Source organism: Bos mutus, chromosome 20 (genome assembly GCF_027580195.1).
Source record: "Bos mutus isolate GX-2022 chromosome 20, NWIPB_WYAK_1.1, whole genome shotgun sequence".
NCBI lineage: Eukaryota > Metazoa > Chordata > Mammalia > Artiodactyla > Bovidae > Bos > Bos mutus.
In genome coordinates, this window is record NC_091636.1 from 4589042 (window position 1) to 4616416 (window position 27375).

General features: G+C 46.7%; 1 non-coding gene and 1 pseudogene across 1 annotated transcript; both read left to right on the forward strand.

The window, feature by feature from the left end:
* Window positions 1-1164: 1164 nt before the first annotated feature.
* Window positions 1165-1236, forward strand: TRNAC-ACA (transfer RNA cysteine (anticodon ACA)). The gene has a single exon. It is a non-coding gene; the product is annotated as a tRNA-Cys (tRNA).
* An 11940-nt stretch (window positions 1237-13176) lies between these two features.
* LOC102275148 (small ribosomal subunit protein eS27-like) lies at window positions 13177-14204 on the forward strand (annotated as a pseudogene).
* The last annotated feature ends 13171 nt before the right edge of the window (window positions 14205-27375 follow it).

The window sequence follows — 27375 nt, forward strand, 5'->3', positions numbered from 1 at the left end:
GCTGTCGGGAATGAAGGGCTGCAGGCTGGGGTGAGGGGAGGCGGGTGTTGTCACCCTCTTCTCAGTACCCAGCAGCAAAGCCCCAGGGCCTGCGGTGTCAGTGCACCACAGCGGGGGTGGTCAGAAGGTGAGCTGCCCTCTCCCTGGCAGCGGTTGCCCCTCTGTGGTTCCCTCCTCTGGAGCACAGGGACAGCCAACAGCGCAGACCTCTCTTAGGGGCACTGGGAGGATTAAAAGACAGAACTCAAGCCAAGAGCTCACACCATAACCTCAATGGCCACTGCATCCACTCCCTTTTCTCTTTGGGACTTTATTTTGGGGGAAATGGCGCTTAGGCCAAGAAGTGAATGCCGGGATTGACAGGGACTCAGGACCAGGGATGGAGCAGATTTTCTCAAATGGGCAAGGGCTGAGAGTGGGACAGAGCAGACCAGGGCAAATTCGTCATCTTTCCTAATCCATCTAGAAAACAAAAGTCAATGGGTAGAATTAACTCAGTGTAAAATGTTCTCTTTTTTATTATTAAGTCTTTGCTCTTCACCTCCTCCCCCAAGAGGTGTTTTTTTTTTTTGCCCTGGATGAAATGAATCCATAGAATAGCCAATGAATATGGGTTGAAAATTGAGGAAATGGCCCATCAGTTTTAATCTGACAGCTTGACTGGTATGAAAAACAGAGTGCTCCTGACAGAAGTGTTAGCACTTCTCAGAAGGGTATTCCTGGTTAGCAGTCCACAGCACTTCCGGGCATTCTCTGCCTCCATCCAAACAGGTTTCGAAACTAGGGGATCAGAGGACTAAGGAGGTGTCTCATTAGACTCTGCAAGCTCTGACTGCCTTCCTGAATGACCTCATCTGCCCAGTTGATTCCAGAACCTTCCTGCATGTGAATGCTGGCTACACTCTTCTGGGTGCCGAGGACTAAAGGGTAGGATTCCACCTGCCTTGCAGAGCCTGCAGCCTGTCGGAGACAGACCTGGAGCCAGACAGAGTAGCAGGTGGTGAGTGTCCTAGAAGGGGCCCCCGAAACCCTGGGAGCAAAGTGACAACTCTCTTAGACTGCTTAGAAACAGCAAATGGCAGTCAAAATAAAATTAATGATAAGCAATTATAAAGAGATCCAAAAACAATATTTGGTCAGGTGTTTATGTTTATGTTCTGTAATTCCCTGGTGGCTTAGACGGTAAAGCGTCTGCCTACAATGCGGGAGACCCAGGTTCAATCCCTGGGTTGGGAAGATCTCCTGGAGAAGGAAATGGCAACCCACTCCAGTATTCTTGCCTGGAAAATCCCATGGACGGAGAAGCCTGGTAGGCTACCGCAAAGAGTCGGACACGACTGAGTGACTTGACTTTTACTTTTATGTTCTGCAGTGGTGATGATGTTAATAAACTTACTGACTGCTTACTTATTTTTTCACTTAATCCAGGAATTCTATAAGGTAGGTAGTGTTATCATAGCAGAGGCGATTAAGACCCAGAAAGGACCAGAAACATACCCCAGATCACACAGCTAGGAACTGATGGATCTAGGGTTCAAATCAGGCAGTTGGGCTCCAGGGCCTCTGGAATTCTCTCAACAGCAAGAATAAGGGAGGCCAAACAACATGGGTAGAGGGTCTTGCCGCTCTGTCTTGATGCGGACCCCACCCAGCAACCACAGAGATCTAAAGGGAGGGGTTGAGGGGTGAGGATCCCTGCTGACCTGGGGCTGGCGAGGGGCGTTTAGGAGCAGGGCAGTCACCTAACCTTTTGCTTAGGTGGGAACTCACTGGCTCATAAAACATGGAGAGTGGCTTTAATCACACCTGGATTCAGGTGCTCTAATTACAATGTTAGGAACTCATCTCCCTGTTTCTCTCCATGTTGGCTTTATTCTCAAGGGGACTTGCCTGAGGTGGCAAGTCTCCCTCTTCCTCCACAGGCAGCTTCAGACTTACATCCTCTTAGCTTGGAACCCCAGAAGAGAAGGCCTTTTCTCTAAGAGTTCCCGAAAATCCCTGCGTTGGTCCCTGCCCTCATTCTTGCAGCCGAGGGGGCCAGATGTCCTGACTGGGCAGATGTCCTGACTGGTCAGGCCCAGCACGGGGGTGGAGACAACCCTGCTTCCACCAACCACAGAATGGAAGGCAGAAGGGGTCGGTTCCCACCATGAAATCATGGGGATGCTTAAGAAGGGGTAGCTAGTGCAGGGCGGATTCCAAACCTTGGGATGTAGTGATGGGGTGCAGCTGAGTGTTCAACCACCCAAGGGCCAGCCCTGTCCAGATTCCCTTAGCTAGGAGTTTCACCCCAATTAATGAAGGCTGTCTGTGGGAAGTTTCTTGTCGGTGGAGGCATGCTTTTGTCAGAGTGAAAGCAATGCCAGATGTGCCACTTGCAGGACAACTAGTAAGTATATTTAATCAGGGGAGCCTCCCTGATGGCTCAGCAGGTAAAGAAACTGCCTGCGATGCAGGAGACATGGGTTCGATCCCTGGGTTGGGAAGATCCCCTCCAGGAGGAAATGGTAACCCACTCCAGTATTCTTGCCTGGAAAATCCCATGGACAGAGAAGCCTGGTGGGCTACAGTCCATGGGGTCACAAAGAGTTGGACAACAAGAGTAACTGAGCACATATTTAATCAGAACAAAACTCCCCTCAAAGATAGGAAGAAGTCATAATCCCGTCTAGAGAGAATTGCCATTAACATTTGGGAGTACATTATTGTGTATTTTTTCTTTTCTATTTTCTCAAAAATATATTAATTCAGATTGCAAGAACTGTTGTGTTTTTTTTACTTTAAAAATGATTTTACTGAGATGAAATTGATGATTAATGAACTGCACATAATTAAACTGCACAACTGAGCTTTGACATATGCATACAGTCGCAACCACGATGACAAGCATACCCGTTACCCCCGGAAGCGGGGCGGCCCTTTGTGGCCAATGGGCCCTCCCTGTTCCTCCACCGCCCCTACGTGTTCTCCAGGTAACCACTGACCTGCTTCCGGTCACTATCACACTATTTTGGGAGTGTGGCTCCTTGCACTTAGTGTAACTATAGGGTTCCTTCACTCAGGATAAGTATTTTGAGATTCATTTGTTGAATGTATCAATTGTCCATCCCTTTTTGTTGCTGAGTAGTATTTCATCATGTGAATATATCACTGTTTGTCCAAACTGAATAATGAGCATTAGAGTCATTTCCAGTTTTTGCTGTAAAGTAAAGTTGATATAAACTTTCGTGTAGAATCTCTGTATAAACTTAGGCTTTCATTTGTAGGTGGTGAAATACCTAGGAAAGCACTGGTTGGATCATATAGCCACTAGTCTATATAGCCACTAAATAGCCCTAAATAGCCACTAGTCTACTTCTATCTCTATAGATTTCCCTATTCTAGACTTTTATGTGGTTGGAATCATATAAGTGTATGTTTACATTTTTAAGGAATTGTCAAGGTGTTTTCAAAGTGTTTGCCCCATTTTAAATTCCTACCAGCTGTGTGAGTAAATTCCAGTTATTCTATGTCATCACCCGCACTTTGTATGGTCAACCTTTTAAATGTGAGCCATTCTGGTAGTGGTTTTAATTTGTATTGTGGTTTTAATTTGTATTGTGGTTTTAATTTGTATTGTGGTTTTAATTTGTATTTCCCTAATGACTAATGACGGAGAAGGCAATGGCACCCCACTCCAGTACTCTTGCCTGGAAAATCCCATGGACGGAGGAGCCTGATAGGCGGCAGTCCATGGGATCGCACAGAGTCAGACACGACTGATCAACTTCACTTTCACTTTTCACTTTCATGCGTTGGAGAAGGAAATGGCAACCCACTCCAGTGTTCTTGCCTGGAGAATCCCAGGGACGGGGGAGCCTGGTGGGCTGCTGTCTATGGGGTCGCACAGAGTCAGACACGACTGAGGTGACTTACCAGCAATGACTAATGATGTTTTATGCTTATTTGCTGTCTGAAAATCTTCTTTGGTGAAGTGTTTATTCAAATATTTTGGCAAGTTTTTAATTAGGTTGTTTGTTTTCTTATTGTTGAGTTGTAAAAGTTGAGTATTTATTGGGTATAATCTTACATTCAGTCAAAAGCTCCTTAGTTAATACACAATCACTGACATCAGCTTCTTATATCTCCTTCCAGAAATGTTCTAATGTATCATTCACAAATTCGGGTTTAATATTCAGTGTGGATGCAGCAATATCTGCCAGCATCCGTGCTAACTGGATGGTACCCTCAGTTCAGTTGCTCAGTCATGTCTGACTCTTTCTGACCCCATGGATTGCAGCATGCCAGGCTCCTCTGTCCTCCACTGTCTCCTGGAGTTTGCTCAAATTCATGTCCATTAAGTAGGTGATCCTATCTAACTAGCTCATCTTCTGCCACCCTCTTCTCCTTTTGCTCTAATCCTTCCGAGCATCAGGGTCTTTTCCAATGAGTTGACTGTTCACATCAAGTGGTCCAAGTATTGGAACGTCAGCCTCAGCAACAGTCCTTCTGATGACTATTCAGGATTGATTTCCTTTAGGATTGACTGGTTTGATCTCCTTGCAGCCCAAGGAACTCTCAAGAGTCTTCTCCAGCACCACAATTTCATCTGCTCTATCAATTGCTAAATATTTTAAATATTGTCCCTGTACTCAAGTATATGTGTGTGTCTGTGTGTGTATATATGTACACGTGTGTATATAAAATTATACAAGTGGGAGAATCCTATGTGCAGTTTTGCACCTACATCAGTATCTCTTAGGATCCTTGCATTTCAGTTTTCATAGAGCTGCCGCATTCTTTCAAACGGCTCTGTGGCACACCACTGTGGGACACCCTGTAAATGATTTACTCTGTTCTCTGTTAATGGACTTGGAGATTTTATTTGGTACATCATTTTTTGTGATTGCATTGTACTCCGTGACACAGTTAATCCATCCCATAGTTCAAAGGGTGTCTCAGTTACTTTCCCCCTGCAATAGAGTTTGGTTAATATTTGTATTAACATACGTCCTTTGTTAAAATCCTCCATTTTTATTAGCATGCATCCTTTCTTCCTGGCTAGGCTGTGTAATCGGGCTGTTTGCCAGCACTCACCATCCAGCAGATGCCTCTGGGGCTCAATCAGGCACTTCATGCACTGACCTTCAGCCTGATGTGTGGAAAGAGGAGATGAAGTTATTACTCAAAAGCTCATATGGCAAGCCTTGGCTTTGACAGTTTTTGGGTTTTTTTTACAGCTTTATTTAGATTTAATTCACATATTGTACAATTTATCACTTAAAGTGAACAATCCAATGGTTTTAGTACCAATATATTCACAGGTATGTGCAAACATCACCACAATTTTAGAACATTTCATCACCTCAACGAGAAACTCGGTACCTGTTGGCAATTACTCCTCCATTCCCCAATCCCACCCCCAGCCCTAAATAGCCACTAATCTACTTCCATCTCTATAGATTTTCCTATTCTAGACTTTTATGTGGTTGGAATCATATAAAACGTGGTCTCTGGGGACTGGCTTCCTCCACAGAGCATAATGGTTTTGGCCCATCTGTGTTGTTACAGTAGGTTTTATCAGAGCTTCATTCCTTCCGTGGCAGAATAATCTTCCAGTGTATAGACTGACCACATTTTGTTGATGTTTCTTTAAAAAAACGTAAGTTTTTTGGCCGTATTGCATGGCATGTGGGATCTTAGTTCCCCAACCAGAAAACAGACTCATGCCCCCTGCACGGGACACATGGAATCTTAGCCACTGGGCCACCACGGAAGTCTTGTTTATCTTTTTGTCTGTTGATGGACATTAGGGTTGTCTCCACTTTTTGGCTATCATGAGTATGTTATGAACATTCATGAAAGAGTTTTTTCCCTTCTCATTTTAAAAATGTATTGAACAAACATTGGTTATCATGGGTCTTTTTTATATATATATATCATCTCAAAATTAAAAAAAAATTTTTTGTAACAGTATTTGCATGGACACATGTTTTCATTGTTCTTGGAAATGTACCTGAAAGTGGAATTGCTGAGTCATGGGGTAACTCTAGATTTAACTCTTTAAAAGAACTGCCAGACTGCTTTCCAGACAGTTTTTACATTCCCTGGCTCTACTGTTTCTGATACTGAACAAGTTCCTAGACTTCTCTGAGGCTCAACTTCTTTCAGCCATAAGAGACTAAAAACTCAGGCTTTGAGGGCGGATAAATTGAAAAAAAAAAATAATAAGAGGGCATGTTGTAAATTAGAAGTAAATCTAGGGGCCAGTTGTTTTGTTTTTTAAAAATTTTTGCTCAGTCATTCGTGTCTATGTATGATTGGTTCTGTGGTCTGGGGGGCTTGCTCTCACGCAAAAACAATTAATGAGCAAGACACACTGAAATGTCATTATCTTCTCTAACCCACTACCGATCAAGTCAGAAGGCCAGCAGTGTTTAAAACTCAGGGCCCCTTCCCCAGCCCTCTGCTCAGGGCCAACCCACAGGGACCCCCGAGGGTACAGATGCAGGTGATCAGTGCCCTTGGGTAATGAAGGTCACTCTGCAGGTCGTGGAGCCTGTGGCCGTGTGGAGCCGCGTGGCCTTAGAGCACATGGAGGACAGTCGGACCATCTGGCTGAACGTGCCTCCCGGCTCCTTTCGGCATTTCCAAATGACAAGTGGCTCTATGGTGTGGAAGGCTCTCCCAAAGCCCCAGCGAGTGGCACACACCCTTGGTCACGTGCCCCACACTGTGTCTACTCTCTGGCCATACCAGCTGGTGTTTAATTGGGCACTTCCTCAGGAAAGCCTAGAAGGCCCCCAACCTCCCCTTCTGGGAGGAAGGCAGAGGAACCCAGAGAGGAAGTAGGTGCCGGAGTCACACTCCTTCCCAGCGGAGCTCGGACAGCCCTGCTTCTTGGAATGTGCTTGTCTGCCCTGTTCAGAAAGCTGCTTGTGGGAGAGCCTGTCAGAGACCCTGGGGATTTCTAAAGGTTAGACTGGAGGGAGTTCAGGGCACCAGCCAGAGATGGTCTCTCTGTGCCCAGGAAGTTAATGGGAGTCAAGAGATACAACCAACCAATAAAGGATGAAAAAATGCTCTCCCTCAACTGGAAATCCATGATCCACAACTGAAATGAGACATATATGATGTCTTGCCCAGCAGAGTGGCAGCCGTGGAGACCTATGATGACCAGGTCTGGCATCGGGTGGGGAACTGGGGACAAGCACTGCTCATCACCCCAGTCCTGAACCCCTATCCTGAGCTGTGGACTTCAGAAGGCAAAAGGCTGCGCCATCCTTGATTTGAAGGAGAAGAACCATCCTGATATCCAGTCCATCCAGAAATCCCCACCGATTTCCCCAAACATCATGGCAAATATACACTCTTAGACTCCTATCCTCACAGCTTATCAGATATTTTGGGATTGTTAGACATTCCAGCATAATATCCAGCATTTAAACAACTGTTTCACACATACAGTGAGTGTGTTTGTGTTCAATGCAAAATAATGCCATAAGGTATCCAGTACAAATGCTGCTTCCTGATTTGTTTTTCTTTGTCACTTATGACTTCTCTTCTAGGTTTCTTAGGTGATATTGTTTCTTCCAAAGCTGTTCTGCTTTTTCAGAAGTCGTTTCCACACAGTTGGATGGGGTGTTGGATATGCTGATGAGTGTGAACTGTGACCCCGCAGCCTTACAACACCACTGCCAGGCTCTCCGTCCTCTCCCTGGGTCCCTGTGCAGCGTTGATGTCGCTCTGGTGCTGTGTGCAGGTTCATCACAGCCAGTTTCCACTTAACTAGTAAGCTTGGGGAGAGCATTTTTGCACACCACCATAGGGAATCTGCAGACAGGGAGTGACAGCGGCCACCCTCCTTCTCTAGGCTAGGATTAACTGATTCAGCCTCTGAGAAAGGCACTCTCAGCCCCAGGACCCTGCTCCTGCTGCCTCCTGACTCTGCTTCTCTGGAAAGGCTTTGTCTTTCAGCCTCTTCACAGCAGGATCCATGACTACTCGCTGCTCTGGGACTTAAGAGGACAGAGGGAACTCTGTCTGACATATTTAGTAAGAAAGATACCATGATGCATGAGACAAAAAACTGGAAACCTCAAAGCTGTGTTCAAAGGGGCTTGCTTTCGGCCGACCCTTTCCTGCCTTTTCCCACTGCCCTGATCTGACCTGGGCCGCCTGATTGCAATAACTTTCTGAACGGTTCCCTCCCCCAGGCTCTGAGGAACTGGCTTATTTAGGGTCAAGAAACAGAGCACATTCCAAGAATGTGAAGGAAAAGGGAGAGAAAGGATGGACCAGTGGGTTGGGTGAGGTCATGGAGGAGTTGAGCGGAGAGAGGGCACCTTGGAAAGGGGGTTCAGATTCAGCCCTAAGAGTACGTATGCGTGGGGACATCTGCTGTGTCTGGTTTCCCTTTCTTGAGGGGACCAGGTCTCCTGCTGAGAGTAGAGGGTCTGAAGTGGGGGCCAGGGATTCTGAGAAGACAGATAAGACAGGAACTCACAGAGTGGTGGGAAGGATGACTGCTGGTGTTGAAAGATCACAGAGGTGCTTGGGAGCTTTGATTCAGGAAAACACGGTGTAATCCCTGTTAAAGATATTTGCAAATTTCCTGACAAGCCTCCCGTCATAAGGTGGAGTCTAAGTCGTCTCCCCTTGAATATAGGCTGACTTCCGTGACTTTTGCTTCTGTGACTGCAGTGGAAGTGTTTTTGTGTGACATCTGAGACAAGGTCATCAGGCAACATCGCATCCTTCTGGCTCTCTCTTGGAACACTCCCCCTTGGAACACAGCCACCATGCTGTAAAGAAGGCCAGGCCACACGAGGAGCCCACTTGCTGGTGCTCCAGCCCAGCTGAGGTCCCAGCAACAGCCAGCCTTAAATGCCAGACGTGCGAGCGGGGAAACTTTCAAAATGATTCCAGCATCAGCCATCATCTGATGTCAAATGTACGTGAGAAACTGAGAAGTGTATAGCTGAGCCTGGACAACCCCAGGACCATGAGAGAAAATAACGACGAATGAATGAGTGTTGTTAGTTTTTGCCACTACGTTTGGCACATTTGTTACACGGCAATAGGTAACTGGTGCCTGCTGCCAGCGTGGTCTCCGAGCATGAGTTCCTTTTGTTGATTTTGTGCTTACTGAATGAGATCATTGATTTTTTTTTTCTGATGATAAAAGTGATACAGGCTTATTGAGAAAATTGGGAAAACACTGACAAATTCTACAGAAGGAAAAAAAAAATTATTGGGAAACCTCTTACCCAGAGATAATCGCTGGCACATAAAAGGCACTCAATGAATATTTGCTGAGTAAGTGAATGAACCTGATGGTTTCACCCACCTCCATTCTTTTGGGGGCATTTAGGTGGTTTTCAGGTTTTTCGAGTGGTAGGGTCTGGACTTCTAAAGTTCTCATGCTGAGCAAACTGGGATCAGGGCAAGCCATTCTTTTTTTTTTTTCATTCATTTTTTTTTTTATTTTTTAACTTTAAAATATTGTATTGGTTTTGCCATATATCAAAATGAATCCACCACAGGTATACATGTGTTCCCCATCCTGAACCCTCCTCCCTCCTCCCTCCCCATACCATCCCTCTGGGTCGTCCCAACGCACCAGCCCAAAGCATCCAGTATTGTGCATCGAACCTGGATGGGCGACTCGTTTCATATATGATCTTATACATGTTTCAATGCCATTCTCCCAAATCATCCCACCCTCTCCCTCTCCCACAGAGTCCAAAAGACTGTTCTATACATCAGAGTCTCTTTTGCTGTCTCATATACAGGGTTATTGTTACCATCTTTCTAAATTCCATATATATGCATTAATATACTGTATTGGCATTTTTCTTTCTGGCTTACTTCACTCTGTATAATAGGCTCCAGTTTCATCCACCTCATTAGGACTGATTCAAATGTATTCTTTTTAATGGCTGAGTAAATACTCCATTGTGTATATGTACCACAGCTTTCTTATCCATTCGACTGCCGATGGACATCTAGGTTGCTTCCATGTCCTGGCTATTATAAACAGTGCTGTGATGAACATTGGGGTACACGTGTCTCTTTCAATTCTGGTTTCCTCGGTGTGTATGCCCAGCAGTGGGATTGCTGGATCATAAGGCAGTTCTATTTCCAGTTTTTTAAGGAATCTCCACACTGTTCTCCATAGTGGCTGTACTAGTTTGCATTCCCACCAACAGTGTAAGAGGGTTCCCTTTTCTCCACACCCTCTCCAGCATTTATTGCTTGTAGACTTTTGGATCGCAGCCAATCTGACTGGCGTGAAATAGTACCTCATAGTGGTTTTGATTTGCATTTCTCTGATAATGAGTGATGTTGAGCATCTTTTCATGTGTTTGTTAGCCATCTGTATGTCTTCTTTGGAGAAATGTCTATTTAGTTCTTTGGCCCATTTTTTGATTGGGTCGTTTATTTTTCTGGAACTGAGCTGTAGGAGTTGCTTGTATATTTTTGAGAATAGTTGTTTGTCAGTTACTTCATTTGCTATTATCTTCTCCCATTCTGAAGGCTGTCTTTTCACCTTGCTTATAGTTTCCTTTGTTGTGGAGAAGCTTTTAAGTTTAATTAGGCCCCATTTGTTTATTTTTGCTTTTATTTCCAATATACTGGGAGGTGGGTCATAGAGGATCCTGCTGTGATGTATGGGGGCAAGCCATTCTAAGGGCTGCTCCTCCACATGTATCTTTCCCAGGTAGCAGAGCGTTTCATGGGCTCCTCAGCTCCCTCCCACCTGGGGCGCCCACTCACCGCAGGTCAGAAAAGACATCTCAGACATCATCTTTCTGGAAAATGGATTTACTCGGGAAGGTGAGCTTTCAAGGCTAATATTTACATCCATCTTTCAGCCCTGCTGCTCATGTTACTCCACACCATGCTGACTTCAAACATTTCTATCCAGCAAGTTATAGGCGTCACCCTCAGCTCTTCTCAGGAACAAAAGTGGGTTGTGTAATCCCAAGGCCTGTGTGGAATGTGGCAGCAGCTGAAACCAAATTATTAACCATTTTCCAAACCAAAATCCTGGAAAGCAATAGCAGAGATACTTTTGAGTGGATAACGTTAGTGATCCAGAATTTTCTCAATCCTCTGACCCAAATACATCCAGTCCCTTCTGATTTGAAAGTCTTTACTGACATGGTTAATGTTTTTCCTTATGTACTTTAACATACTCAAAATTGTTTCCTTCCCTAGTTTTTTTGCTGTGATGTAAAACAGGTGTGAGCAGAGTCATGGTGGGGGAGGGGGGGTCCCTGGCTATCCAGAGGTCCTTCCCCCCTTTCTTTAGGGGTAGGGGGAGTGGGTCTAGCTGAGCACAGAGGAGGTTATTTGGTTGCGGTAGGAGATGGTCTGGGAGAATTCCCTTTCCCCTTGGGCAGGGGAGGAGGTCCTCCTCCCTCTGACCTCAGGGTTGAAAGGCAAATGCTCTGTGGTGATATCCTGTGTGTGGGCCTGCCCTGCGTCCAGTCCCCTTCTTCTGGGATTTTCCTCTGTGGAACCACTCTTTCCCACTCTCAGTCTTGGTCAGGGTGGCACTCACCTAACCCCCTATGCCAGAGTTGGACAATTGGGGTCATAGTGATTGGCTCACATAAACAAAGCCAGGCCACCAAGCATCAGCCCTGGGATGTTTGCTGGAATTCTCTAGATAGAAGCATTCCCTTCATCTGGGATCAATAAACTTGAAGGAGGGGATTTTGAAGCTATAGGCTGACTGTCTTTGTGGGCAGTCTATTCAAAAGGAGAGCTGAAGGACAGAGGGATAGCATCCTGTTGGTATCATTTGAGTCCCTGGATCCAGACAATCCTGAAACCAGCTGTATCTCTGGCTTCCCTAGGTAGGTCAGCCAAAAATTAGCTTCTTCTACTTTGGGTTTCTGTTACTTGCACTCCAAGTGTCCTTAATGATACAGCCCCTAGGCATTGGAAGTGGGTGAAATTAAGAGGATGAGATTGGCAGGCCACCCTGGAGAAGGAAATGGTACCTTGTCCTGGAAAATTCCATGGACAGAGGCGCCTGGTGGGCTACAGTCCATGGGGTCACAGACAGTAGGACATGACTGAGCCCACACACATGCACACACATTGGCAGGCCAGTGCCCTTCCCAGCAGGGCTTTCAGAGAAGAGCAGTGTGGCCGTAGAGCAAAAATTCCTGCAAACGCCCCAGGTCCCATTGCAGCCCCTCGATGGCCTTTGCAGCTTACTTTCCCTTTTATCACCAGTTGTTCCATTGACCATGAACTGGTCTAACCCAGAGCTGGGATTAGCATTACCCCAAAGCCTGCGATTTGGCTCTTCTTGAAATTCAGCACAATCCTCAGCTTCATCACAGGGCTCTGGCCCAAGACCAAACCAGAAGGTTGCGGAAGGTAGGTGAGGGATGCCTGCTTAAATAAGACAGTCACAGAGGATGCAGAAGCTGGGTGTCAAAGCCTTTATCAACCCCAGGGTTGCCAATTTTGGTTGCAACTTTATCCCCACCTGGAAGCCTCTCCACCCTCCCTGGCCTCTAGTGCCAAAGCCAGAAACCAAACCCGTTTCCTATATCCTTTTTTTTCAGCCATGTAGCATGTGGAATCTTATCTCCCAGACCAGTGATCAAGCCCATGAAGTGGAAGCATGGAGTCTTAACCACTGGACCACCAGGGAAGTCCCTTTCTCGTGTCTTCAGCTCTTCTCCCTGGTCAGTCACAGAGGCCCCCACTTCTACATGCAGCCTCATGCCAGCTCAGGCCTCCCCTTCTCCTGCCTGAATCACTCCAGCAGCTTCTGATTGATCCCAATCAGTCTTTCCTCATTAAATCAGTGCTAGGCATCAGCCCCTCTTTCAGAAGCTCATGCCATACCCTCCTTGAATCCCTCTGTGCTCCTACTGCCTATGGCAGGGGTCATAACACAAACGTCTTTAGGCCAAGCAGGGACCCCGGCTCAGGAATGTCACATGTTCAGGTTTTCCTAGAAAAGCCAGATAGTTGGATTTTTTGAAACTCTTGATTCTTAAATGTTAGCCACTAATTGAGAAGAAAACAAACAAGCAAAAAACCAAAAGATAAACAAAAACACCCTGCATGGATCCTGGAAATTGATGCCATACTCTGGGTCACATGCTGCTCGCTAGGGGTGTCACCTTAGTGATCCAGACAGGGGAGGCTTGTGAAAGGATCAACATGCATTTGGCTAGAGATTTACTGCATCCTTCTTTGGAAAAGGAAAAGAAAAAAAAACATAAAAAGAAATGGCTGGTTCAAATTCCAAATGCTTACCTTATGGATGTAAAATGTCCAGATTCCTGCAAGATCACCATGGTTTTCAGCCATGCTCAGTATTTTCAGTTGTCAGATATGCAGATGACACCACCCTTATGGCAGAAAGTGAAGAGGGACTCAAAAGCCTCTTGATGAAAGTGAAAGTGGAGAGTGAAAAAGTTGGCTTAAAGCTCAACATTCAGAAAACAAAGATCATGGCATCCGGTCCCACCACTTCATGGGAAATAGATGGGGAAATAGTGGAAACAGTGTCAGACTTTATTTTTTGGGCTCCAAAATCACTACAGATGGTGACTGCAGCCATGAAATTAAAAGACGCTTACTCCTTGGAAGGAAAGTTATGACCAACCTAGATAGCATATTGAAAAGCAGAGACATTACTTTGCCAACAAAGGTCCGTCTAGTCAAGGCTATGGTTTTTCCTGTGGTCATATATGGATGTGAGAGTTGGACTGTGAAGAAGGCTGAGTGCCAAAGAATTGATGCTTTTGAACTGTGGTGTTGGAGAAGACTCTTGAGAGTCCCTTGGACTGCAAGGAGATCCAACCAGTCCATTCTGAAGGAGATCAGCCCTGGGATTTCTTTGGAAGGAATGATGCTAAAGCTGAAACTCCAGTACTTTGGCCACCTCATGCGAAGAGTTGACTCATTGGAAAAGGCTCTGATGCTGGGAGGGATTGTGGGCAGGAGGAGAAGGGGACGACAGAGGATGAGATGGCTGGATGGCATCACTGACTTGATGGACGTGAGTCTGGGTGAACTCCGGGAGTTGGTGATGGACAGGGAGGCCTGGTGTGCTGTGATTCATGGGGTCGCAAAGAGTTGGACCGACTGAGTGACTGATCTGATCTGATACATTGTTTTGCTTGCCGACAGGAAGAAAGGCCAGATTCACAGTAGGTTGTTCGTTTAGAAGAAAGCAACACTGATGATCCACACAACTTCCCGAATTTATATTCCATCACAGAAAGCCTTATCGGTTCAGTAATTCTTGTTACTCTACCAAGATAACGTAAGTATGTATTTGATTAATTTTGTAGTTAATTTAGCTATATTTAGATTTTAAGGCATACAACAGCTCTCTCCTATTTTGATGTCAGATTTTCAAAAAAGTTTTGATGACGGGCAAAACAAGAACAAAACCCTGCTCAGGCCAAAAAAACACATCTCTGCACCAGACTGACACACACAGGCCATCATTTTGCAACTCCTGTGCTCGCAGAATAGAGTCCAAATGTCCTGGGCATCCTCCCTGGGAGGAGACATCTGAGCTGAACTCTTAGAGTAAATAGCAGTCACCCGGGTGGGCATGGGGTGCTCCACGCAGAGAGAAGAGCTGTTACCATTCCAGGAGGTGCTTCTTAACTTTTGTATCCTGAATTTCATCTGATTCCAAGATGCGCATGGCTTTACTGTGAGCATCTCTGAACTCAAGACATCTTGCAGTCATGTGTTGTGGTTTAAATGGAAGCACATTTTCTTTCTTTGTGGTACATAAAGCAGTGGTTGTCTTACAAACCAGAGCATCTTAGGTTTGATGAGATACGGCAAGTTACTTTCTTTTTTAAACAAAGCAAGGTCCTCTTATACATTCTGTTCTGTTGCTTCTTCAAATATGAATGAAATACAGCAAAAGTGACGGTTGCAAAAGACCATGGCTTTCGTCTTGTTGGTTCTTTTTCTCTGGCTGACTTTCTTCCTGGGCCCCAGGAGGCCCTGGTCTGTGAGTCAACATAGGGAGCCCAGCTGAGTGTGTGGGCTGGATAGTGGCCCCTGGTGGCCAGGCCTCAATGGGACATCCTGGTCTGAGCTGGATGTTGGGTGCAGCCGAGGAGGTGCTGTCTCCTGGGATGCTGGACTGTAGTCAGTGGCAGAGGGCCAGCTGCATGAGGTGAGAAGGGCCGTGAGTCTGGAGGTGCTGTGTTCTGGGTGCTCAGGTACAGTGGGTGTGGCCACAGTGGGGCCCACAGAGGTGCGAGGGAAGGATGGAGGCGGGCGTCTGGACAGGCCCAGGCCAGGCTGCGTCTCTACACAGACACTGCTACCACTGTGGCGAACGTGTCCCCTTTTGGGGCAGTGCTACCTCTAAGCCCTGGGAGGTCCATTAGGACAGTTCAGGCCTGGCAGAATGGAAACCAAAACCACGTCAGCCACCGGTTTCAACGTCACCGTAAGTGGAATGGCGGTACAGTGGCTGTCTCTTCTCTACTTTTTAAATTGGTTATGAGACTAACCAATGAATGGCTAAACAAAATCGGGTTCATCCTTACAATAGAATGAAAAGCGGTAAAAGAAATCAAACTGTTCATAGATGCAACCCCCTGGATGGATCTCAGGAGAATGATGCTGGTCTCAAAGGTTGCCTACTCTGCGAGTCCACGTATATAACACTCTCAAAATGACAAAGCTAGTGAGATGGAGAACAGATTAGAGGTTGCCAGGGTACGAGGTATGCACACCTGTGATTGTGAAGGGAAGCATGAGGAGCATCCTGTGTGGGGATGCATCTGGTCTGGGTCTTGATTTCAGTGGTGGTGACACCAGTCTGTTCCTGGGATAAAATTACATAGACGCACACACAAAAATGAACACATATGGAAAAAATTGGCAAGAACAGAATAATAGTTGACAGTATTATACCCGGGTCAGTCTCCTTTTGACAGTGGACTCCTGCTCTATAAGCAGTGGTCACCACTAGGGGAGGCTGGGCGAAGGGGCCACAGAACCCTGAATCGTTTGCACTATTGTGACTTCCTGTGAATCTGTAGTGATTTCCAAACAAAAAGTTTAAAAAGCCTCTAAACATTAGGAGTTATTGAAGATGAATATAAATAAAGAAGGCTTCACCCTGGCTGCTGGGGTTCATTTCACTCATGCTTCATCACACAGTGGTGTTCAAGGGCAGGAGTTCAAGTGCAGAGTGTATTTAGCTTGTACACTTGTGAATTTGATCTGTCTAATCCCCTTAGAGTTCATTCTTGTCCAGGAGCCCAAGGACCTTCACACAAAATGCCAGGGAATGCAGGCAATTCAGGGTGGTCTACATGGTATCAAAATCAAGTTTTGCATCTTTCTCAGGGTCCGACTTAGAAATTCACTGGAGACTAAGACTCCGTTTACAGCCAGGCAGTGGGGTGGGGGACTTAGAACAATTGAAAAATGGCCAACATTTCCTGAGCTCCAGCTGCGTGCCCCTTTCCCAAATAAGGTCACATTCACAGGTTTAGAGATTTGAGGTGGATGTATCTTTGAGGGGCCGCCATGCAGGGAGACTCAGCTAGCAAGAAACTGGACTAGGATGTAAACTTATGCTGGTCTGAGCATCTAGTCTGGGGGCGGGGGGAGTTGGCCTGGTCACCTGGCAGCCTCCAGTGCTGAGCCCAGCAGGACCATGTAAACAGTGGGCTCTCAATCACTCTGAATGAAAGAACAAATGAATGAATGAAGGGAGTAAGGAAGGAAAGAACCCCCACTTCCAAAGAGCAAGGGCTTTTTCTTCTAGTTTCACTGTCCATCAGGAAAAGGCTGGGCTGGAGCTTGTCAGCTGAAAAGAGAAGTGGCTTTGTCCCCGGACTCTCAGTCCCCTTCGATCCCATGGTCATCACTGGGGACCAGAGGTCACTGGCAGGGACGTGTATTCCTCCTGTTGCTCTTCTCGCCTCCTGGAAGTGGCCATGGGTCCTTTTAACAGAGTGGCCCTTCCAGGGGTGGCCCCGTCTCCTCCTCTCTGGGTGTGGTGCCCACTCAGGGGAGCCATTCAGCACTCCACTGTCAGCTTCAAAGGCAGCCCTTTCAAGAGCACAGACAGAGCTCAGCTGTCTGTGCCTGCAAATAGTTATGAGTTTGGGCGGGAACTCTAGAGAATCGCAAGCAGCTCCGATTCCTGTGTTTAGGGCCACTCAATCCCCCCGTCCCCCATGCCTTTGAAGCCCCAGCTGGGGATCTGTGCCGCTTCAAGTGGAGCAGAGTTCAAGGAGGGAAGACAGGTGGCTGAGTCGTTAGTGGGGAATGAGGGGCATCACCTCTAGGCTGAGGATCCAGAGCTCCAGGTGAGTTTCTGTGTCCCCTTGGGGACTCAGGGCCTCTGGAGGGATAATCCCAGGAGCTGTGGCCTCAGTGACACCCTTTGAGGGTCACGGGTCCTCGGGCCCATGCTGGCCAGGGGGTGGCACACTTGTGTGAACTGGCACACATTTGGCCAGTTCAGGGAGAGCCCAGAGGGCCAGAGGAGGCGGGTGGAATGCAGTCTGGACCCACACTGTGTCTTGTCTGAATTCTTGACCCATGGAAGAGTTAAATGGTGGTTGTTTGATGCCACTAAGCATAGGTTGGCTATCTTCCACAGCAACAGATACCTGGAACATTATCAATAGTCCGAGGAAGTCAGGGATCTTAACCTTGGTTGCTCTGTCTTGGACAAGGCATGCGGTCAACACACGAGAACAGGTCTGGGGAGGGCGTGGCGTGGGGCAAACACACGGGGCCTTGCAGACAGAATGCTGATACAACAGCCCTGAGTGAGCCCTGAGTGACATGTGGGTTAGACTGGTAACACCCTGGTACATGTGAATGGAGAGTTTTGGGGATGCCCCCAAACTCCATCCAGTGTCGTCTGGGGCAGTCTCAGGGAGGCCTAACTATTGGATGAGACTGGAGTTTTTGAAGTAGAAGCCTCATCTGCTGTGTTGGGCCCATCAAGAGCACAACCTGGTGATGACCACAGCCCAGAGGATGGGAGGGGTCGCCCCGGAAGTCCCATTTCACAGTCCCCCTCCCAGCTCTGTTCACCAAGGAGGGTGGTTTCACACCTCCTCTGGCTCTGGTTCCAGTCTCAGCCGTAGATGCCTTTCCGTGATGGTGCCCTGGACCTGGCACCTCTGCCCCAGGCCCTACACCAGCTTACCCCTCGGCCGGGCCCAGGCCCCAGCTGTGTCCCTAGATCTAGCACAGTGTCTGCACAGAGTAACTGCTCACTGAGGACTTGGTACATGAGTAGGTGGCGTAAAACAACAGAGAACTATATTCTCGGAGCTCTGGAGGCTGGAAGTCTGAAATCAAGGGGTCGCAGGACCATTTCCGTCTGGTGGCTCTAGGGGAGAAGCCTTCCTTGCCCCCTAGCTGCTGGTGGTAGCCAGTGGTCTTTGGCACTCCTTGCCTCCCGGCTGCCTCGCTCCAGTCTTGTCTATGTTGTCTCTTGGCTGTTCTCGGCCTGCTTCTTTCTATCATCTTCCCTGGTGCACATCTGTCTCTGTGTCCAATTTCTTCTTCTTGTAAGGATACCATAGAGCCCACCCTAATGACCCCATATCAACTAATTATATCAGGAACGACCCTATTTCCAAATAAGGTCACATGCTGAGACCCTCAACATATCTGTATAGGGACACAGTTCAGCCCATTATAGCGTGGGCAACCTTTGAATTAAGGATATGATCCCAGGATGTTGATAAGACTTCTGAGCCAGAATGGCCATCATTAAGAAGTCTACAAACAAATGCTGGAGAGAGTATGGAGAAAAGGGAATCCTCCTACACTGTTGGTGGAAATGTCAGTTGGCACAACCACTATGGAAAACAGTACGGAGGTTCCTCAGAAAATTAAAAATAAAGTTGTTATATGATCCATCAATCCCACTCCTGGGCATGTATCTGGACAAAACTCTAATTCAGAAAGACACACATATTCTATGTTCATAGCAACACTATTCACAATAGCCAAGACATGGAGACAACCGAAATGTTCATCAACAGATGAATGGAGAAAGAGGATGTGGTGCAGATACACGATGAAAAACTACTCAGCCATAAGAAAGAACAAAATGATGCCATTCACAGCAACATAGACGACACCATACATTACCATACTAAACAAGACAGAAAGACAAACACCATGTGGTATCACTCATACGTGGGATCTAGAATACGGCACAGATGAACTTACCTACGAAACAGGAAGACTCACAGACATAGAGAACAAACTCTTGGTTGCCAAGGGGAGGGCAGTGTGGGAGGGATGGACTGGGAGCTTGGGGGGAGAAGGCAATGGTACTCCACTCCAGTACTTTTGCCTGGAGAATCCCATGGACGGAGGAGCCTGGTGGGCTGCAGTCCATGGGGTTGCGAAGAGTTGGACACAACTGAGTGACTTTCCTTTCACTTTTCACTTTCATGCATTGGAGAGGAAATGACAACCCACTCCAGTGTTCTTGCCTGGAGAATCCCAGGGACGGGAGAGCCTGGTGGGCTGCCGTCTATGGGGTCACACAGAGTCAGACATGACTGAAGTGACTTAGCAGCAGCAGCAGCAGATGCAAACTATTACATATAGAATGGATAAACAACAAGGTCCTACTACACTGCACAGTGCACGGCTCAGTTGTGTCCGACTCTTTGTGACCCTATATCTGTAGCCCACAATGCTCCTCTGTCCATGGGATTCTCCAGGCAAGAATACTGGAGTATTCTGGGTAGCTATTTCCTCCTCCAAGGGATCTTTCCAATCCATCTTGGGATAAACCATACTGGAAAAGAATTTTTAAAAGAATGTATATATGAATTAACTGAGTCCTTTTGTTACACAACAGAAATTAACACAACATGGTAAATCAACTATACTTCAATAAAGAAATAATTTTTAAAAGTTCTGAACCAGCAGGATGTGGAGGTTTGGGGGAACACCTATGATATTCCCCTGGGGGGGTGCCTCTTGGGGACCCAACGCAGCAGCATTGGGAGCTTACCACACGATCCAAAGGCAATCTTTTTATTATCTTTCTGCTGGCTCTTCATAAGACAGCACTCATTACCACATGATTATTTTATTCACTATGAGCTGCAGGAAGGGTCGTGTCTTCATATATATCTTATGAGCCCTTATATCCCCAGCCCCCAGCACAAGGTCTCAATAAGCATTGACTGAGTGCATGAATGAATGATGACTTGTTGGCAGGGTAAAAGGTTTCCAAAAGCTCCTTTGAACCACTGCCGAGAGGCAGAGACCAGTCAAGGGGACCAGGGAGGTGCCCACAGCCACAGGCTGTCACACAGAAAGCATCCGAAATTGATTTGAGGAGGTTTCAACCTGAAAGCAAATTGCTGCCTGAGCCTTCAACGTAGATAAGGGGTCTGTGTCCCATGATAACGAGCCCCTGGGAGCCAGGGAGGCGCTGGGCAGGGATCAGCACACACCCGGTCCCATGGATAGACCAGGGAGGGGTAAATATAGAACAGCATGGGAGCAGCGCCTGCTGAGCCCTCCTTTCTGACTGTGTGACGGTCAAATATGACCAGGGGAGGGCTGTTGACTCGTCCCTCTCCAGGCCAGTCGTGCCCGCTCTGAATGAAGCCACGGTGACCTGGGACAGTGACAGCAGAGTGGACGTGTGCCCTTGTCAATCTCTCTCGCAAGAAACATTCAGACCAGCTGGTTCCTGGCCAGTGAGCACACACAGCAACACTGTAATATTTCTCTTCAAACTACATTATACAAACCCACATCAGGGATTGCCAAATCCTTTCACAAACACCGTTCACAGAGTGCTCTCGTGTCCCAGCATCCTCTCACAGCGGCTCCGTGAGGCGGTACAACATCAACCCCACAATGCCTAAGGACCCAAGGTGCAGCCGGGGGCACATGTATTAGCCAAGGTCACGCAGCTGGGAAGCAGCGCTCAGGGCTGTCTGGGGCTAAAGTTTGCGCTCTAACCATGACACCCCACCTCCAATTCCACCAGCCTGAGATTGTCTGTGGGGAATCTCAGCTTTGGGATCTCAGATGGATCTAGGCCTAGCCTCTTGCCTGAACTGAGACTCATGGAAAATGGGAAAGGGAAGTAACATTTGTTGAGTTACTATTAGTGTACTAATAGTACACTATTAACTCCATTTTACAGTCAAGAAAATCAAGGCTCAGTGAGGTGGAGTAAACCCCCCAAGCTCTCACGGTGGCAGAGCTGGGATAATAATATAAGGCAGTGGGTGCTAAACGCAGAGCTTGATCCATTACCCCACAGCCCTCCCATGGAAGGCCTCCCTACCCTCCCTGCTCCAATGCCCTCTGCTCTCCCAGCCAAGTCCTTGTCTGTCCCACAGGGACTCCTTAAGGGCTGGTCAGTTACAGGCTCTGCTTGCCTGTGGCATAGGATGTGGCTGGTCCTCCCACCCTGGTCAAGACCAGCTAGAGACGGATTCCAGGTGACCACAGCCCTCAGGAACCTCTCCTATAGACTCAGGGTGAAGCTGCTCTGCATATAACCAATGAGGATTGACAAGGCCCTGGGATGAGGTCACCACCCCTATCATAACCACCACCACCACCAGCATCACCACTACCACCACCATCACACCATCACCACCACCACCACCACCACCACCACCATGACCACCACCATGACCACCACCATCACCGCCACCACGACCATCACCACCACCACCACCACCACCCACCACCACCATCAACACCACCATCACCACCATCAACACCACCATCACCACCACCACCACCATCACCACCACCATCACACCATCACCACCAGCATCACCACCACCACCACAACCATCACCACCAACACCACCACCACCACAACCATCACCACCACCACCACCACCACCATCACCACCACCACTACCACCACGACCACCACCATCACCACCAGCATCACCACCACCACCACCACCATCACCACCACCACCATCAACACCACCATCACCACCACCACCACAACCATCACCACCAACACCACCATCACCACCACCACCACCGCCACCATCACCACCATCACTACCACCACCATAACCCCCATCACCACCACCACCACCATCACTCCCATCACCACCACGACCACCACCACAACCATCACCACCATCACCACTACCACCACCATGACCACAACCATGACCACCACCATGACCACCATCACCACCACCACCACCAACAACACCACCACCATCACCACCACCACCATCACCACCACCACCACCACCATCACCACCACCACCACTACAACCACCACCAGCATCATCACCACCACTCCACTGGTTAAGAAAACCACCATTCCTATAAGAATGAACAAACAGCAGAATTACCTAGAATATGGAAAGGATTCAGCAGATCAAAAGAAAGTGTCTACCTGGAGGAATTAAAGTTAAAGTCACCTGGGAGTTCTCTATTGGTTCAATGGTTAGAACATGGTGCTTTCACTGCTGGGGACCGTGTTCGATCCCTGGTAAGGACTGAACAAGATCATCCCACAAGGTACACAATGCAGCCAAAAAAAAAACCCCAAAAGCAATCAGTTCAGTCCAGTCGTTCTGTTATGTTCGACTCTTTGCAACTCCATGGACTGCAGCATGCCAGGCCTCTCTGTCCATCACAAGCTCCCAGAGTTTGCTCAAACTCATGTCCATTGAGTCAGTGATGCCATCCAACCATCTCACCCTCTGTCGTCCCCTTCTCCTCTGCCTTCAATCTTTCCCAGCATCAGGTCTTTTCTAGTGAATCAGTTCTTCACATCAGGTGGCCAAAGTAATGGAGTTTTAGCTTCAGCATCGGTCCTTCCAATGCATATTCAGGACTGATTTCCTTTAGGATGGACTGCTTGGATCTCCTTGCAGTCCAAGGGACTCTCAAGAGTCTTCTCCAAAACCACAGTTCAAAATCATCAATTCTTTGGCACTCAGCTTTCTTTATAGTCCAAAAGGAATAATCTCCCTTAAAATGTAATCACTGAAAGGTCAGAAAGATGTACGAAGAAGGCAATGGCAACCCACTCCAGTACTCCTGCCTGGAAAATCCCATGGACGGAGGAGCCTGGTGGGCTGCCGTCCGTGGGGTCGCTAAGAGTCAGACACAACTGAGCGACTTCACTTTCACTTTTCACTTTCATGCGTTGGAGAAGGAAATGGCAGCCCACTCCAGTGTTCTTGCCTGGAGAATCCCAGGGACGGGGGAGCCTGGTGGGCTGCCACCTATGGGGTCGCACAGAGTCGGACACGACTGAAGCGACTTAGCAGCAGCAGCAGAAAGATGTATGTAACATCTTTACATTCATACAGGGATATATGTAACAAGTTGTCATTTATCTTCTCAGTAAGATCTGAAAGGACACAGCCTTTGGAAAACAAGGTTGAGCAGTAATGAAAAGAAAATAATCTGAGAATCAGAAAAATATTCTAGAGGGTGAAAATGATGATGATCAGAAATTTTAAATGTCATGGAGGAAGCGACAGGAATTTGAATACTACAAAATACTAAATTTATGAATTAAAGAGGAATTCTCTCAAAACACAGAGAAAAAGACTGAAGCAAGGCCATGAAGGGGAGGGTAGGAAACATGGTGAAAAGCCCCACAGACCCGTCATGACACAGCTTGTGTGCACTGGAAAGAGAAACAAGCACAAAAGAAAACTCGGAACAGAACAAGAATCAGAGAGCTAGCAGAAGGCCATTTCTCACCTGAAAAACGCTTCACTCATCAAAGATAAAAAACCTTGAAAAATTAGAACAAATCAATCAGTGTTTGTCAATCAAATATTCTGCTGAAGTTTTTAAATTTAAAGTTTCCTTCCCATTAGCCATTGAAAAAATTGGTTCTCAGAAGGATGAAAAACTAAGGTTAATGTCAATCCGCTTCCTTAGAGTAGAAGACAGTGCTGGTGGCGGTACTGCGTCAGCCAGCTGTTTCTGCATAACAGCCCTCCTCCCAACCCCAAGAATGGTTGCAAACAATAAACATGTATTATTGCTCTTGAGTTTACTAGTCAACTGGCCAGTTTTCTGGTCTTGGCAGGGCCTACTCATGTCAACTGAATGTTATCAGCTCTGTGATCATGGCTGGCCTCACTATGTGTTTGGGGCCCCCTGGCTGTGGGACAGTTTGGGATGACCTGAGCCGGTAACTGGCTCTCTTATAGTCTCTCATCCTCCAGCTGGCTACCTCTGGCTCACCCTGATGACAGTGATAGGGTTCCAACAGAGCAAGCAGAAGCAGTCAAGATCTCCTGAGGACAAGATCAAAACTGGCACACCACTTTATGAGATCCTACTGGAGTAAGCAAGCTGCAAGCCCAGCCCAGATTCTAGGGCTAAAGAAATAGACTCTACTTCTTGATGAGAGGAGCAGCAAAGTCACATTGTAAAGGACATGGATTCAGGGAGAGATGGATCAGTTCAGTTCGGTCGCTCAGTTGTGTCCAACTCTTTGCAACCCCATGGACTGCAGCACTCGAGGCCTCCCTGTCCATCAGCAATTCCCAGAGTTTACTCAAACTCATGCCCATTGAGTCAGTGATGCCATCCAACTATTTCATCCTCTGTCATCCCCTTCTCCTCCTGCCCTCAATCTTTCCCAGCATGAGGGTCTTTTCAAATGAGTCAGCTCTTTGCATCAGGTGGCCGAAGTAATGGAGTTTCAGCTTCAACATCCAATGAACATCAGTCCTTCCAATGAATATCAGGACTGACTTCCTTTAGGATGGACTGGTTGGATCTCCTTGCTGTCCAAGGGACTCTCAAGAGTCTTCTCCAACACCACAGTTCAAAAGCATCAATTCTTCAGAGCTCAGCTTTCTTCGCAGTCCAACTCTCATATCCATACATGACTACTGGAAAACCCATAGCCTTGACTAGATGGACCTTTGTTGGCAAAGTAATGTCTCTGCTTTTGAATATGCTGCCTAGGTTGGTGATAACTTTTCTTCCAAGGAGCAAGCGTCTTTTAATTTCATGGCTGCAGTCACCATCTGCAGTGATTTTGGAGCCCCAAAAAATAATGTCTGCCACTGTTTCCACTGTTTCTCCATCTATTTGCCATGAAGTGATGGGACCAGATGCTATAATCTTTGTTTTCTGAATGTTAAGCTTTAAGCCAACTTTTTCACTTTCCTCTTTCACTTTCATCAAGAGGCTTTTAGTTCCTCTTCACTTTCTGCCATAAGGGTGGTGTCATCTATATATCTGAGATTATTGATATTTCTTCTGGAAATCTTGATTCCAGTTTGTGCTTCATCCAGCCCAGCATTTCTCATGATGTATTCTGCATGTAAGTTAAATAAGCAGGGTGACAATATACAGCCTTGATGTATTCTTTATCCTATTTGGAAGCAGCCTATTGTTCCATGTCCAGTTCTAACTGTTGCTTCCTGGCCTGCATACACATTTCTCAAGAGGCAGGTCAGGTGGTCTGGTATTCCCATCTCTTTCAGAATTTTCCACAGTTTATTGTGATCCACACAGTCAAAGGCTTTGGCATAGTCAATAAAGCAGAAATAGATGTTTTTCTGGAACTCTCTTGCTTTTTCCATGATCCAGCAGATGTTGGCAACTTGATCTCTGGTTCCTTTGCCTTTTCTAAAACTAGCTTGAACATCTGGAAGTTCACGGTTCACGTATTGCTGAAGCCTGGCTTGGAGAATTTTGAGCATTACTTTACTAGCGTGTGAGATGAGTGCAATTGTGTGGTAGTTTGAGCATTCTTTGGCATTGCCTTTCTCTGGGATTGGAATGAAAACTGACCTTTTCCAGTCCCATGGCCACTGCTGAGTTTTCCAAATTTGCTTGCATATTGAGTGCAGCACTTTCACAGCATCATCTTTTAGAATTTGAAATAGCTCAACTGGAATTCCATCACCTCCACTAGCTTTGTTCATAGTGATGCTTCCTAAGGCTCATTTGATTTCGCATGCCAGGATGTCTGGCTCTAGGTGAGTGCTCACAACATCGTGATTATCTGGGTCATGAAGATTTTTTTTTGTACAGTTCTTCTGTGTATTCTTGCCACTTCTTCATAATATCTTCTGCTTCTGTTAAGTCCATACCATTTCTGTCCTTTATTGTGCCCATCTTTGCATGAAATGTTCCCTTGGTATCTCTGCTTTTCTTGAAGAGATCTCTAGTCTTTCCCATTCTGTTGTTTTCCTCTATTTCTTTGCACTGATCACTGAGGAAGGTTTTCTTATCTCTCCTTGCTATTCTCTGGAACTCTGCATTCAAATGGGTGTATCTTTCCTTTTCTCCTTTGCTTTTTGCTTCTCTTCTTTTCACAGCTATTTGTAAGGCCTCCTCAGACAACCATTTTGCTTTTTGCATTTCTTTTTCATGGGGATGGTCTTGATCCCTGTCTCCTGTACAATGTCACGGACCTCTGTTCATTAGGCACTCTGTCTATCAGATCTAGTCCCTTAAACCTATTTCTCACTTCCACTGTATAATCATTAGGGATTTGATTTAGGTCATACCTGAATGGTCTAGTGGTTTCCCCTACACTCTTCAATTTAAGTCTGAATTTGGCAATAAGGAGTTCATGATCTGAGTCACAGTCAGCTCCCGGTCTTGTTTTTGCTGACTGTATAGAGCTTCTCCATCTTTGGCTGCAAAGAATGTAATCAATCTGATTTTGGTGTTGACCATCTGGTGATGTCCATGTTTAGAGTCTTCTCTTGTGTTGTTGGAAGAGGGTGTTTGCTAAGACCAGTGTGTTCTATTGGCAAAACTCTATTAGCCTTTGCTCTGCTTCATTCTGTACTCCAAGGTGTTTCTTGACTTCCTACTTTTGCATTCCAGTCCCCTATAATGAGGAGAAGGAAATGGCAACCCACTCCAGTGTTCTTGCTTAGAGAATCCCATGGACAGAAGACCCTGGTGGGCTACAGTCCATGGGGTCTCAAGAGTCAGACACGACTGAGCAACTGAACCACCACCCCTCTAATGAAAAGGACATCTTTTTTGGGTGTTAATTCTAGAAGGTTTTGGAGGTCTTCATAGAACCATTCAACTTTAGCTTCTTTGGCATTATTGGTCAGGGCATAGACTTGGATTACCATGATATTGAATGGTTTGACTTGGAAACGAACAGAGATCATTCTGTAATTTTTGAGAATGCATCCAAGTACTGCATTTCAGACTCTTTTGTTGACAATGATGGCTACTCCATTTCTTCTAACAGATTCTTGCCCACAGTAGTAGATATAATGGTCATCTGAGTTAAATTCACCCATTCCAGTCCATTTTAGTTCACTTATTCCTAAAGTGTCAATGTTCACTCTTGCCATCTCCTGGTTGACCGCTTCCAATTTGCCTTGATTCATGGATCTAACATTCCAGGTT